We start from the raw sequence: 14,814 nt of genomic DNA on the forward strand, positions 1-14,814 counted from the left end.
TCTTCACCAGATCTAAACAAGACTGCGTTGGCCTCTTGTCTCTCTCTCCCCCCTCACAGCTGGTGAAGGAGGCGTCCGTATCCCGTCGCACCGGGAAGGGGAGGAGGTGCAGCGTTCACTCTATCGCCTTCGGCGAGGGAGGCAATCCACTGTCGGCTGCGCTGTTCTCTTTCACCCAGCGCCTGTGCGGGAGGGTCACCGACCCCTTCTTCCTCGCTGCCGTACATAGTGTGGGCAGATCCGGCCTCCCGCCGCACGCCTTGCCACATCCCGACGACCCTAAGGTATAAGTTTCTTTGAAACCGTCGTTGCTCTAGCTGCATGTGGATCTTTTTCGATTTGTAGTCGAATCTAGGTCTTGGTTCAAAGAGGAAAGAAGGGTGCGGTGGGCTGGAGCAAGAATCTAGGACGTGGTTCAATGAGGAAAGGAGGGGCGGAAAGTAGTATAGACTGGCTATCCAGCCGCTTTGTAGGTCGAAAAGGGAAAAAGGGGGTAACCCAGTACACACATCTGTAAGGAACCGATCTCTTTGTTGAAAATGGAAAGAAACTGGGGGGTCGGGTAGTTTGTGCAGGACTAGATTTGCTGCCCCCACATAGGAAGAAGGTTCAAAGAGAACAAATATGGGACCAGTGCATATATGCTGCTTGGCTACATACTCTGCATCACCCATTTATACATGTGGACGCACATGGTGCTGGCATGTCCCATACAGCTATTTTGCTGTTGTTAATCTAAGAATGCCGCCGGAAAATTGAAGCAATGCCACTGTTAAAAGTAAATTACATTTTTTAACGAATGTTGTTTCAAGAGAATGTCTCTGTTAATATGAATCAATGCAACCGTTTTAGAAATGCTACTGTCCTACTTTGTTTTCCATCCAAGATAAGTTAGATGCTTCTTTCTGTCACCGTTTGTTTCATCCTCCTTTATCGGCAAGTAATTGTTTCCTTTTTTGCCTGTTAAAACAGGGCTATCGATTCAACTTGTTGCTATTGCGGCATTTTGCTTCGCTACTCGAAACACTTATGTTTTAAGAGTGTTTTGTGCAGTTCAACTTGAATGTCACACTGGTGACTTTGCTTAATTTTGGTGGAACTGCACAAAAGGAGATCGAGATTTGTTTCCAGTCTTCGTGGCGAGTTGTTTCAAATCTTGGTCTCAACCACATGATGTGCAGTGTGCTTTGAGATGTTGTGCTACTTGTTTTGGTACTGTTTTAAATAAATGTTGAATTGAAGCTATTGTATTGCTGTCTTTTCCCATTAAGTAGTGAACAAAAATGGGACCAACCCAGACATGATGCTTGTTGCTTTGTTACAACAAATTCAGCATCACCCCCTTTATAAGCCAGTAATTGATGCCACTCTTAGAATTAACTACTGAATCTTATTTCAAAACTACAACACTTGTTAGGGATTGGCGGGATTACCATTTTTGTGGCCGCATGTTTCATCCTCCTTTATTAGCCAGTAATTGATTCCTTTTTTGCCTCTGTTTAAACAGGGATATCTATTCAACTTGTTGCTATTGCGACATTTTGCTTCTCTACGCGAAACACTTTGCTTGATTTCAGTGCAACTGCACAAAACGAGATTGGATTTCCTATTCGTGTTGGCAGATTCATATTTTATCTTGTCCGTCTCATGAAAGGTCAGTACAGGCCTTCATCCACATGATTGTGCAGTGTGCTTTGAGATGTTGTGCTACTTGTATTGGTACTGGTTTAAATAAATGTTGAATTGAAGCTATTGTATTGCTGTCTTTTCCCATTAAGTAGTGAACAAAAATGGGACCAACCCAGACATGATGCTTGTTGCTTTGTTACAACAAACTCTGCATCACCCCCTTTATAAGTAGATGGAAGCACATACTGTTGTTGCGCCCACTCTCCCCTGGAACTGTTTATGCTTTTCGTTAATCTAATGCCGCTGGTAAAATTAAGCAATGCCACTCTCAGAATTAATTAACTACTGAATCTTAGTTCAAAATTGCAACACTTGTTAGGAATGGTACTATCCTGCTTTGTAGTTCTTTCTACATGTTTAACCAAGGTATTGTTAAGATATTGTCTCTGTTAAAATGAATCAGTTGCATTGTTTTAGGAATGGTACTTTTCTGCTTTGTCGTTCTTTATACATGTTGAAACAAGGCATTGTTAAGATAATGTCTCAGTCAATATGAATGAATCACACTGATGGAGAATTGCTACTCTCCTGCTTTGTTTCCCATTAAGATAAAGTAGATCAGTAGATGCTTTTCTTCTGGGAGTACAAGTCATCAACCGTTATTTCTCAGTAATTGTTTCCCTTATACCTATTGTTGCTTATAGGGATATCAAAATTAAAGCTCGGTTTTATTCCGACTTCAATTTTAGTTGAACTGCACAAAAGGAGCCAATGTGTCCAAGGCAAACTGCTGCATTACTGGGTCCAGTTGGTCGTTCCACTTTGCAGAAAGAAGTAGTCACTGTTTGCGCTACATTACAGAAGGAATGACCGAGAAGCTTTACAGAGTATCATTAGACACCGGTGACATGACTAGTCTGCAGAGACCATTGGCAATTTAACAACATGTGGAGTGCCCTGGGCAAAAAGTGCCCAAACAAGTACAAGAAGCTACGACAGGACTCCACGATCATAGGCATTACATATTTTGAATGGGAAAAGCTTGTCAAAGTTTAATCATTGATGTTAGCAAGAAGACGTTAGTTTAATATATTGGAATTGGAAAACCTTGTCAAAATTTGCTCATTGATGTTAGCTAGAAGACATGCATTTGATATTTTTGAGTGGGACGCCCTTGCTGTGAGCAGCGTCGAGTGTTTTTTCCTATTCCTGTGTTCAGTTTAGAAGTAAATAGTTACTCTGCTGAGATATTCCTTGTTAATAGTTTGTTCTGAATATTGTCTATGTAATGCCAGGCCTTGTGTTTGATTGCAAAGTTGAGCTTGGAATGTTGTGGCATGCGGCATCACGAGCTGTTCACCGTGCCTCCTGAGAATAATGCTTCGTATTGTTTTGCATGTCGATCTAATGCCAGTGATTTGCTTGTTAAGAAGATCATCCTCTTCTGTTGTTTCCATGCTTAAGAAGTTCATCATCTGATGTTTCATTCATAGCCTATACGACAAGGCGGGTAGGTTAGATGTGAAACCATATGATCTTTCGACCAACTCATGATATTAGGCCGTGATTGGATCGTCGTTTTCCAACCAAAACCGCTTGTAAAACCGACGCTTGTAAATTAAAGCAGATGGTCTCGGGCGAAGGCGCTTGGTTGGTCGATTTCGACTAGTAAAATATCGGAAGTACTTCACACACGATAAAAACGCTGAACGAAACTCGGACGATTGCTAATCCAGCCGTTAGCTGCTGTTTCAGCCTTGCCCATGGATGGCATGATACGCACGTCGTGCATGTATCGTCTGGTAATGTCGTCCATATAGCAGTGCTCGTAAAATATACACCGGTCTCTCAAATTACACGCGTAACCCGCCGGTTTTACTTACAGACCTCGGGCCCTCGGTTTCATTACGCCTGTATTTTACGCGTTGTTTTCGAGGACGAGTAAATTACACTTGTATGTTAATACAGGTTTGAAATTAACCAGAGCTCCCAAGCGCGGCCTTACCGTTTCATGCCGTCTCAGTTTCTCGAAGGTGCTCATAGGTGTCCGATGATCCTGGCTTCCTGAATGAGCAGCGGGCGCTGTATCAGACCATCCGTAGGGCCCGCGAGGCCCTCTCCATTGTCCTTCGAGTTGTTGCGCTCGCTGTGGCGCCGAGCATTGTTAACATCGTCAACGAACATGAGGATTCAGGAGATGACTTTATTTTGACTGGATGACACTAGGGACCCACTAGGGCCATAGCCGTACGTACGCACGTGCCTCCTTATTATGTACAACTATATATTTTTTGCTTTCTCCTGGTTTCCTGACATCACGGCCCCACACCATTGTCAACCTATGTAGTCAATATAAACGAGAGAATTGCACAAGGTGCGGCCGACAGCTGGGACCAAGCAGCTCGAGCAGTATTTGTGTTTTTGAGGCGTGAGCACTGCAGAGTTTTTCTTGGCGATGATTTCGTTGTTGTTCAGAGGAGAGCAGGGTATTAACTGGGCGGGCTGTGGCCCGTCTAGCCCAGGCCAGATATCCAGCCCAGATACTAATTTTTTCAAGATGAAAATGGCTAGCCCAGCTATACGTCTTTTTGAGGAATACCCAGGCAAGGTCAACTTGTTATTCTCTGCCCCGCTGGGCTGCAAATCTTTCCTAGGAGGGATGCATTAGGCTTAATAGGAAAATGGGCTTTAAAAAATAATAAATGGGATGTAATTATAAAAACTGGGCAGTAACTATAAAAAAATGCACCAAACACGAAATTAGTTTATAAAATATTATTTATGGATTTTGAAAATCTTAAATTTTCATTGTTGCGCGCGTAATGTTTCGTTGGATTTTTACGTAATACAAATTTATATTTAATCTGACTAGAAATTTCAGGATAAAAATATTTAGGATCTCATCAAAATGTGGGAAATTTTATTGAATTCTGTCTTCAACGGTTGGTTGAAATTATTAATCGTTGTCCTAGCTACAAAATGGGTTGTACTTTTAACAAACTGTAAATGGGCTGTTGTAAATTCCATTAGAATTCAAAAATGGGCCGTACATTCTTACAAAATGCAAATGGGCTATAAGTTCTCTGCCACACACTTGTGGGCCTACTAAGTGACACGTCCCCTAAAAAAAATTAAGTTGACGCGTATGCAAGGCTTTGTCAACTTATTATAGTCAACACACGGTTCTAGCAGCAGTGGCCGTTGGATGTCTATCCAACGGATGTCGTGCTTCTTCTTCAATCTCGGATATTCTTAGCTTCGGCCGCCCAAAAAATGATTCCTCCCCCTGACATCTGGGGCGCACCGTTTCGGAGGCTGACCTGTGGGCCTACTAAGTTGGAGCGTACCAAGGGCTTTGTCAACTTAGTCAATATAAACGATTCTAGCTTCAGTGACCGTACGATGTCCATCCAACGGCCGTAGTGCTTCTTCAACCTCTGGTCTTCTTGGTCCAGCCGCCCAAAGCAGCGCCGGTCGTGCCGCCTGCTCCTGCCTCCCGTGGCCGGCTATGCTGCCGCGGAGGCCTCACCGCCCCCATACTACTCCCACTGCTAGCCAGGCCATCCCTCCACTCACCCACACCCCCAGTTATTCTGCGGCGACGATAGCCTCACACCGCAGCCGAACCAGTGAACCCTCGTACTCCTCTCCGCGCGGGCTTCCACTGCTGCGTCTTCCCCGGCTCCGCGTCGTCCCCTTCCTAGGCCTCGCCGTTGTCCACCGCCCTGGTGCTCTCGGTGCGGCGTGGTCAACGTGGTCAACGACCGACTTCCATCGGAAGAGTACTGTACGTGGAGAGGCTGACAGCTGGGTCCACGGCGGCCGCAAGGAAGTGCCTCCTTATTACGCGCAAAATAATTATTCCTCCACCTGACAGCGGGGAACCACCGGACGGGCCACCTTATTTCGCGAAAAAACGTTTCCCCCCTGACTGCTGGGACCCACCGGACGGGCCACCGTATTTCGCGAGAAAAACGTTCCCCCCGCTGTCAGCTCGGACCCACCGGAAGTGCCTCCTTATTACGCACAAAAAAAATGAATACTCCTCCTACTAGCTGGGACCCACCTTGGTGGGAGGCTGACTTGTGGGCCTACTAAGTTGACGGGGACGGAGGGCTTTGTCAACTTAGTCAATATGAACGATTCTAGCTCCAGTGACCGTACGCTGTCCATCCAACGGCCGTACTGCTTCTTCAACCTCTGGTCTTCTTGCTCCAGCCGCCCAAAGCAGCGCCGGTCATGCCGCCTGCTCCTGCCTCCCGTGGCCGGCTGTGCTGCCGCGAAGGCCTCACCGCCCCTACTATTCCCACCGCTGGCCAGGCCCTGCGGCGACGGCAGCCTCACACCGCAGCCGAACGAGTGAACCCTCATACTCGTCTCCGCGTGGGCATCCACTGCCGCGTCTTCACCGGCTCCGCATCGTCCCCTTCCTAGGCCTCACCGTCGTCCACCGCCCTGGTGCTCTCGGCGCGGCGTGGTCAACGTGGTCAAGGAACGACTTCCATCGGACGTGGACTGTACGTGGAGAGGCTGACAGCTGGGTCCACGGCGGCAGCAAGGAAGTGCCTCCTTATTACGCAGAAAATAATGATTCCTCCACCTGACAGCAGGGACCCACCGGACGGGCCACCGTATTTCGCGAAAAAAACGTTTCCCCCTGACTACTTGGACCCACTAGCTACACCTTCGCACGCAAGGAAGTGCGTCCGGGAAAAAAAAACGATTCGCCCCCCTGACTGCTGGGACCCACCAGCTACATCTTCGCACGGAAGGAAGTGCATCCGGGCAAAAAAAAACCAAAACGATTCGCCCCACTGACTGCTGGGACCCACCAGCTACATATTCGCAGGCAAGGAAGTGCCTGACAGTCGGGACCCACCTGGTCGAAGCGTACGTAGCGTTGTCATTCTGGCCGCGAACGTGTACATACATATATACCGGTCGATGTAGAGGCGCGCACGTGTCGTAGTAGAGGCACACACGTAGCATGTACATGTATGTACAGCGGCCAGGTGCAAGAAAGAAAATACGGCCAGGTACGTACATATGGGCAGGGTCTCGAATGCCTACTCGCGCATACGTGCGGCGAGGGCTCGTGTACATGGCTGGGTCGGAACGGAGAAACAACGTCGTCGTCGTGTTCATGGGGAGGCAACGGAATGCGTTGTGTTCATGGGGAGGGGTGTGGCGTACCGCAAAACGGAGGAAACGGACCTCCTACGGTCGAAACGGGGGTCCTGTTGATCGAGAGGAGTGTGTCGTACCGCAAAACGGAGGAAACGGACCTCCTACGGTCGAAACGGGGGTCCTGTTGATCAGGAGGGGTGTGGCGTACCGCAAAACAGAGGAAACGGACCTCCTACGGTCGAAACGGGGGTCCTGTTGATCGGGAGGGGTGTGGCGTACCGCAAAACGGACGAAACGGACCTGCTACGGTCGAAACGGGGGTCCTGTTGATCAGGAGGGGTGTGGCGTACCGCAAAACAGACGAAACAGACCTCCGACGGTCAAAACGGGGGTCCTGTTCATCGGGAGGGGTGTGGCGTACCGCAAAACGGGACTCCACGGGATACTGTTCGTCTCCATCGTCGACCTCCTCCAGCCTCCACGGGCTACCGTCGACCTCCTCCAGCCTCCACGGGCTACCGTCGACCTCCTCCAGCCTCCACGGGCTCCTGTTCATCCAGCCTCCACCGCGCGCTACTCCATCGGCTACTGTTCAACCACCCCTCCACGGGCACCCCTCCACCGTCTACTGTTCATCCAGCCCTCCACACCACGGGGTCCTGTTCAACCACCCCTCCACGGGCACCCCTCCATCGTCTACTGTTCATCCAGCCTTCCACCACACCACGGGGTCCTGTTCATCCAGAGGCAACGCCATCGCTCACTGTTCATCCAACCCCCCCCCCCCCCCCGCAACGCTCACTGTTCATCCAATCGATCGGCTTCAGTTAGCAGCAGTAGCAAAGGAATCGCTCGATCGGGTTCAGTTAACAGCCATCGATCGATCGCTCGGTTTCAGTAACGCGTAGCCTGCAGTGCAATCGCTCGGGTTCAGTTAGAGCCCAACGCCTCGCTCGGGTTCAGTTAGAGCCAACGCCTCGCACACACGCGCGTACGTGTACGAGAGAAACGCGCATCGCTTGGCCCCCGACCTCCCACCGTAACCGGGAACTCCCCGAAATCCCCCCCTTGCTTCTACCATGGTTTTTTCCGTCATGGACGGCCCAAAGAATGTCATGCAGCTGCGTCTCCGGCCCGCCCAGGACGAAAAGCCCATTTTCTGTCATGATTTTTTGTCGTAGAAGTAGGAGCCCACCACATCTATGATGATACCGGGTTTTTTCACAATTATCGTCATAGAAGTGTCATATGTATGACAGAATTTTTTTTCGTTCGGCCCAGAATGTCACGGATGTGTCTTTTTTTTGTAGTGCTTGGACGTTCACACGGGCACGGCCAATCGTACGGGTGTAGTGGCGCATTCACAAAAAAGGGATCAAACGCTCAGCCTATGTATTTCTCGTGTAAATAGATAATTTAGTGCAATTGGTTATTTACTTTAAACATAATGCATTGACGTGTTAGTGTAGAGGCGCACAAAAAGAAATGGATATTGTAGTCCGCTACTTAAAAGTATTACCTCATATGATTACATAGCCTCCATTTCATAAATTGCATACCCATTGAATTCATATATGAATATTACATATATTACTTCATAATAGAACCTTAAATCATCCAAGACTAATGATTTTGAATGCAAGAGTAACAATGGTGCATGTACATGATAGCTACATTGGTTGTTTGAAGAAACATCACTGTAACTTTGGCATGCACAACTGAAAATGTTTATTTAAATAGAAAAAAGTGATATGTGAGTGTCCAATCTTTATAGCGTTGAATCGATATTGTACCTTTGGCCACGATACGAAGTAGATATTGATTTATGTTCAAGCGATGCACGTCCACGATTGCTAGATAGTGATACGTGAATGAATTGTGCAATCTCTCTCACACGCATACATATCTCATTTCCCTGTGGGCATCGGAATCACACACGCGCACTTCGTTTATTTCTCTCCCTCCGTCAAGGTTAGAATTCGTCTTTCTACCCCGTCCTACAAGTCTCTCACATAGAAACACACACGCTCTCTCTGTCGAACACGCCCACCCCTTTAATTCCGCCCACCCACATCCACTAATGTCTCTCACACATATGCCTAAGGTTAACTCGAGTTCCGGAACCATATGAATACATACAATGGGATTCCAGCAGAGCACCTTTTGTTTTGATATTTCACTCTCTCTCTCACACACACACACACACACACACACACACACAAACACACACACACACAAACACGCGCGCGCGCACATTGTTTCTCGCTTCATTTTTTCCGGCACTTGCGTGCACACCATTTTGTTTATCTTCGTGATGCTTTAAGTATGCCTCGCACAAATGCTATCTACCTATCCCTTAATATAGCTAGATATGTGTCACACAAACTCCTTCTCCCTACTAGCAAGATGCCCATGCGTTGCACGGAACATCAAGATGCATTTGTATGAGTAGTTTATCTTGTGGGAGAAAAGGATGAACGAGGGAATGCATTATTTGCAAATGCGGAGAGGGGTGTGGGTATCTTTTTGCAAAATTGCCACAGTTTCCTTCCTATCCGTCGGATATAAATCGGATGGCCTATATTGCAGGATGGCAGGAACACCATCATCACCAACTCTATTTTTTATAAGAGTAGGGATATGTAAGTGTCACCGCCCCCCCGACACACACACCCACACCCACACAACCACACACACACACACTTCCCAACACCGAAGGAGTAGGGTGACACCTCGATCTTGATACTAATCTATCGACTGGCTTCTCTCTCAAACACACACACACACACACACACACACTACCGACACCGAAGGAGTAGGGTGGCACCTCGATCTTGATAGTAATCTATCTACTCGTGTTTCAAACACACACACACACATACACACACACTCGCTAGTTGTGCCTCTGTGCCTACTGCGCACACTCTCGATACGTCTTTCTCTCCCTCCCCCTCCCCCCACCCCAACAATGACAGCAGAAGGGTGACAACTCGATCTGATCGTAATCTGTCAATTGGTTTCTCTCTCGAACATTGTGTCTCTGTGCCTCGCTCAGTAGCCCCCTCGATATGTGGACTTCTCGCGCGCGCACAGCTGTAGTGACGATGACGCTGAACCCACTGTGCCTCGTTTTAACCGGCCTCATGTGATAGTTTTCACCCTGTTTTCTGTTAATTAACAAGGCAACCTTTTCTTTGTTACTACTAGTGTATCTGAAATCATTCGGGGCAGACATAAAATATATCACTTCAACCCAATTATCACAGTAACTATTTTAAAAGAAACTAGCTAGATGCCCATGCGTTGCACGGAACATCAAGATGCATTTGTATGAGTAGTTTATCTTGTGAGAGAAAAGGATGAACGAGGGAAGGCCGTATTTGCGAACGTGGAGAGGGGTGTGGGTATATTTTTGCAAAATTGACATAGTTTCCTTCCTATCCGTTAGATATAAATCCGACGGCCTATATTGCAGGATGACACGCACACCATCATCACCAACTCTGTTTTCTACTCCCTCCGTTCCTAAATATTTATCTTTTTAGAGATTTCAACAAGTGACTACATATGGAGCAAAATGAGTGAATCTACACTCTAAAATATGTCTACATACACATCCGTATGTGGTAGTCCATTTGAAATATGAAAAAGACAAATATTTAGGAACGGATGGAGTATAAGAGTAGACATGGAGATATATCTCCAGCATGGTCTACAACAAAAATGTGCTGGACTGGTTAGCGCCGGATGCTCGCAACGCGATGGCATGAGTTCGAATTCTATCTTTAACTTTAGATTTTTATATTATATATTACTTATTTAATATATACTTATTTCGCTACTGTACTGACAGTGGAACCCACAGAGTACTTAGAATGCAAGATTAAGGATGGACTTGTTTCTTTTTAACTTTCCGTACGAAGCTGTAGCCACCCTGCAAGTCACGTGTACACTGTACATGCAATTAACTTTTTATAGAGGGACAATCATATACGCAATTAACTCAAATGGATTGGATGTCACTCTATTATTTCCATCATAAGCACTACAAAAAAATACACTTCCGTGATGATACGTGTTTGTCACAGTAGGTCACGTTTTTTGTCATGCATGTACATCCATGACGATTTTATGATAGAATCAAGATAGTCATACCTGTGCTGTCGTAGAAGTGTTCCATGACATTACCAAAATTATCATCACGGAAGTGTCCACTTCCATGAGGATAAATCGCGCGTCACAGAAGTGCTTTCGTCAAGGGTGACCGACACGTGGCATCCACCTTAACGGAACGCCGTTAAGCTATCGGGTCGGGTTTTGGATCCGATAACCCGTTAACAACCCCGACCAATGGGAAATTTCCACGTGTAAAATTCTTATTGGCCGGACGAAACACGTGTCAGCTCGTCAGTGGGTCAGATAGGCGCCTATGATATGTTGACACGTGCCACGGCCCACCACTGGCCCATTTAGCTTACAAAGCCGGCCCATTTGACTTGGTCAAAAGCTAACGGGCTGGCCCATGAAAAGCCTGTTAACGGTCTCTTCGCAAATAGCCCATTTTACGGCCCATTAACTCACGGCCCATTAGGCCCTGAAGGAAATCGGCCCAACAACGTCATGTGGGCCGTCGAATATAACACCAGCCCATTTCACTTTCGGCCCATGTATGGCCCACGACGTCTTTCGGCCCATGTATGGCCCACGACGTCTTTCGGCCCATATGAGGCCTTCGTATCTTTCGGCCCTTTACAGGCCCACGGTGACTCTAGCCCATAATGAACAGTAATTTTCTTTATACCCGTTAACGGCCCGTGATTTACATGGGCCGTTTCCTGCCTGTGTTAGCTTTCGGCCTATTGACGGCCCATACGTTCTTGGGCTCCTTTTCAGACCTCGATTACTTCCGGCCCGTTACTGGCCTGTTCCCCTAATGGGCCAAATTCGGCCCATGGCAAGAGTCGGCCCGTTACTGGCCTGTTCCCTTAATGGGCCAAATTCGGCCCATGGCAAGAGTCGGCCCGTTTCTGGCCTGTTAACCCGTTGCGCCATTTCCAGCCCGTCCTATATTCTGGCCCATTAACGACCCGTTATGCCTGTGACAGAATTAAGTCTTTGCTGTCCTACGGCCTGTTAACGGCCTGTTACCGTGCTGGGCCGATACCAATTACGCCCGATTACGGCCCATGTAGACCCATTTATCCGACGGCCCGAGGCCCACCGATTACAGGCCCATTTATCGACGGCCCGTAGGAGACCCATGGATCCTACGGCCCGTATATGGCCCATGGTAGTTGTGGCCACTAGCATACCAGGGAAAAAGAAGACTAGGAAATAAATAAGGCCGAAACTAACGCTAGGCTATTAAGGCGATTGCACAGATTACATCCACTCGGCATCAAAGATCGCCACCAGTGCAAATATAGGGAACACCCTACACTATACAAAAATGGCTTGCTGTTTTCTTCAGCCGGTGGCTGCACGTTAAGAATAAATTTTGTATCGCACCAAAACAAATTACAACTATATAACAAAAGGAAGGTTGGCATAAAACTTAACAGTCTAGCAGATAAATGCACCACCAGAAGTTCAGAAGCTCAGTTCATTTGACCTGACTGTTACATTTTCATGCTGTATTGTCCGATGGAGCACCATAACCTCGCCTTCATTTCCCCTAGGCTCCTGAACAACATAGCAAATGTCTGATAGTCTGGTTTCAAAACCATGCATATCTTGACGACATTGAGCAATGTTTCTCCTTGTTTCACAAAGGGTCTCTGTTAGGGAATGGACTTGTGTCTGGAGCGCAGATACAACATTGCTTTGAGCTTGCATATCTTGATCATGAGGCAGTTTGGACGATATTGCCTTAACAACCAACCCAGTATTACGCAAGAACGTGCTTTTGGCACTGTTAGTGGACAGGTACTGACCCACTGCAGCAAGAGCTGACATTGCGGTTATAGTTGCCTCGCCACCTTCAGAAGGTAGTGGTTCCACCATTTTTTCCATAGCTCGCTGAAAAGTTGAGGTTTTACATTAGTAGTACCAGAACAGAAGATATTAAGGAGGCAGCAAAACCAAACAAAGTTGCTTTGGTCTATATACAAAACTTATTCTGGTGAACCCATGTAAAATATTAGTTGTATTTTATTGCAAAGTACATAATAAAACCAGGTTCCAAACATATGACCATGTACCATCGCTAATGTATTGTCTATTTCTTCACATTGTATTGAGGGCTAAGGATAAAGAGACAAAGTTTATAATACGGTAAGCATAGTATGACATCATTCTTATCACAAAACAAGTGGGAACAGACAAACAGGCAATTGTAACGTTGTGTGGGAAAGTCCAACACGGAACTAGATTACGGGTCAAGATCAAAGGAACATCACTCGTCTCTTTTAAACCTTGTAAGGTGCAATGATACGCTAAGACAATTGTGTATAAAATTGAAAAGAGTAATAGACATTGGCTGCAAACCATGCAGTTCAAGGCACAAGTCAGAGTAAGTAGTAGTTAAAAGGCATGAGGATTAAGGACTTACAACAGCGGCTTTGACTGGTGTAGTCATGCCCTTCTTCTTGCTGGTGTGACAGTCCTTGAGGATTTCCACATCATTTGGTTCAGGTACTTTTTGGTCCTTGCGGGCTTTCCTCTGAATATAGATCTGATAATATGGTATAGCGAAAAGAGTGAAACAGCAGCTAATTACAAGAGCCTCGTAGTGTGCAATATAGCTACGAGATCCTGTCGTCTGTTGGAATTACACTTTCGTACGGTTGGCCTTGTTCTTTGAACAGTTCACCTACAAGAAGATAGATTTGTGTGGCACATGCGTAAATAGGACTTCAACATGTGATCTGATCACATATATATAATGTACCTGATACTTCGGATCAGACCAGTGTTTAACAAGGCCCCTCCAGTCTTCATCTGATATATTTTCCACTGGAGATGTTTGGGAAAGTTCACTGTTAGCCTTGCCTTCAAAGTGAGTTTTCCTCAAGTATACCGATACTATCGCAGAGCAGACTTGAAAACATGGGTGCAAGCTTGTCTGGTTGCATCATCTTGGCTATCCAACTTGAACCTCATCTATTGAAAATTATGGGAGTCTCATTATCAGCAACCTAGAAAGTATGGGACAGAGCAAGACGATATTACTAGTTTCCATACATAACCATACTTACAGATAAATGGTCGAGGAAGGTGTTGAACCGGGTTTCGTCTTTGTCATTCCTGTACTGAATCCATGTTGGGAGGATACGTACATGACACCTAACGGCAACCGCTGCCTCTGATACTAACTTGGCTGACTCTGTAGCATCACGTGGCCTTTTTAAACCTGCCTCAAAACAGATCTCCATTCTTCCTCCTCTAGATTTAGTTAACCTATCGAGCATTATCCCTGATGTTTGTTTCCTCTTGCGCCTAGGTGCTAGTCCAACAACGAACATAGGAAGTGTTAGTGTACATCAAACTGTGAGACTACATATAAAGAAGCATGCAACTGTAACTTGACTCCAGCAACTACCTTCTTGCTGTTGAAGCTCACAAGGTTCATCTGATATTGCCAACTCATCTTGTGTCAAGAGTGCTTGGGAAGTAGTGTCAGGTGGCAAGGGAGCTTGGGAACGTGCTGCTAGCTCAGTTGACGCACGAGTAAGTCGTGCAGCTGGTAGTACTGTGATAGGTGTTGCAAGAACTAGGGCTGTCTCTGCTTGTTTGGTGGCAGCTATTTGTTTCTGTTTGGCTTTTTTTGCAACTCGTGTAGCATGGGATGCCGTGTTTGTAGAATTTTCCGCTGGACTTTGACCTTCTATTGCACCATCAGTACCAGCAGAATCTACAGGATTCATCCGCTTCTCATTCCCTGCCATTCTGTGTTTCTTCCTCTTTCTCTGTGCCATGTTAAGTCAAGCCGACAAGAAAAACGAATAACAATTTAGTTCTTCAGAACAAATTGATGCGTGATGCAGACGAACTGAACTTTGATGTTAGACAACGACATGATAGGAGGATGTAATATGTATGAAAAACAGGACGGAAGAG

The sequence above is a fragment of the Aegilops tauschii genome, chromosome 2 (assembly GCF_002575655.3).
Source record: "Aegilops tauschii subsp. strangulata cultivar AL8/78 chromosome 2, Aet v6.0, whole genome shotgun sequence".
NCBI lineage: Eukaryota > Viridiplantae > Streptophyta > Magnoliopsida > Poales > Poaceae > Aegilops > Aegilops tauschii.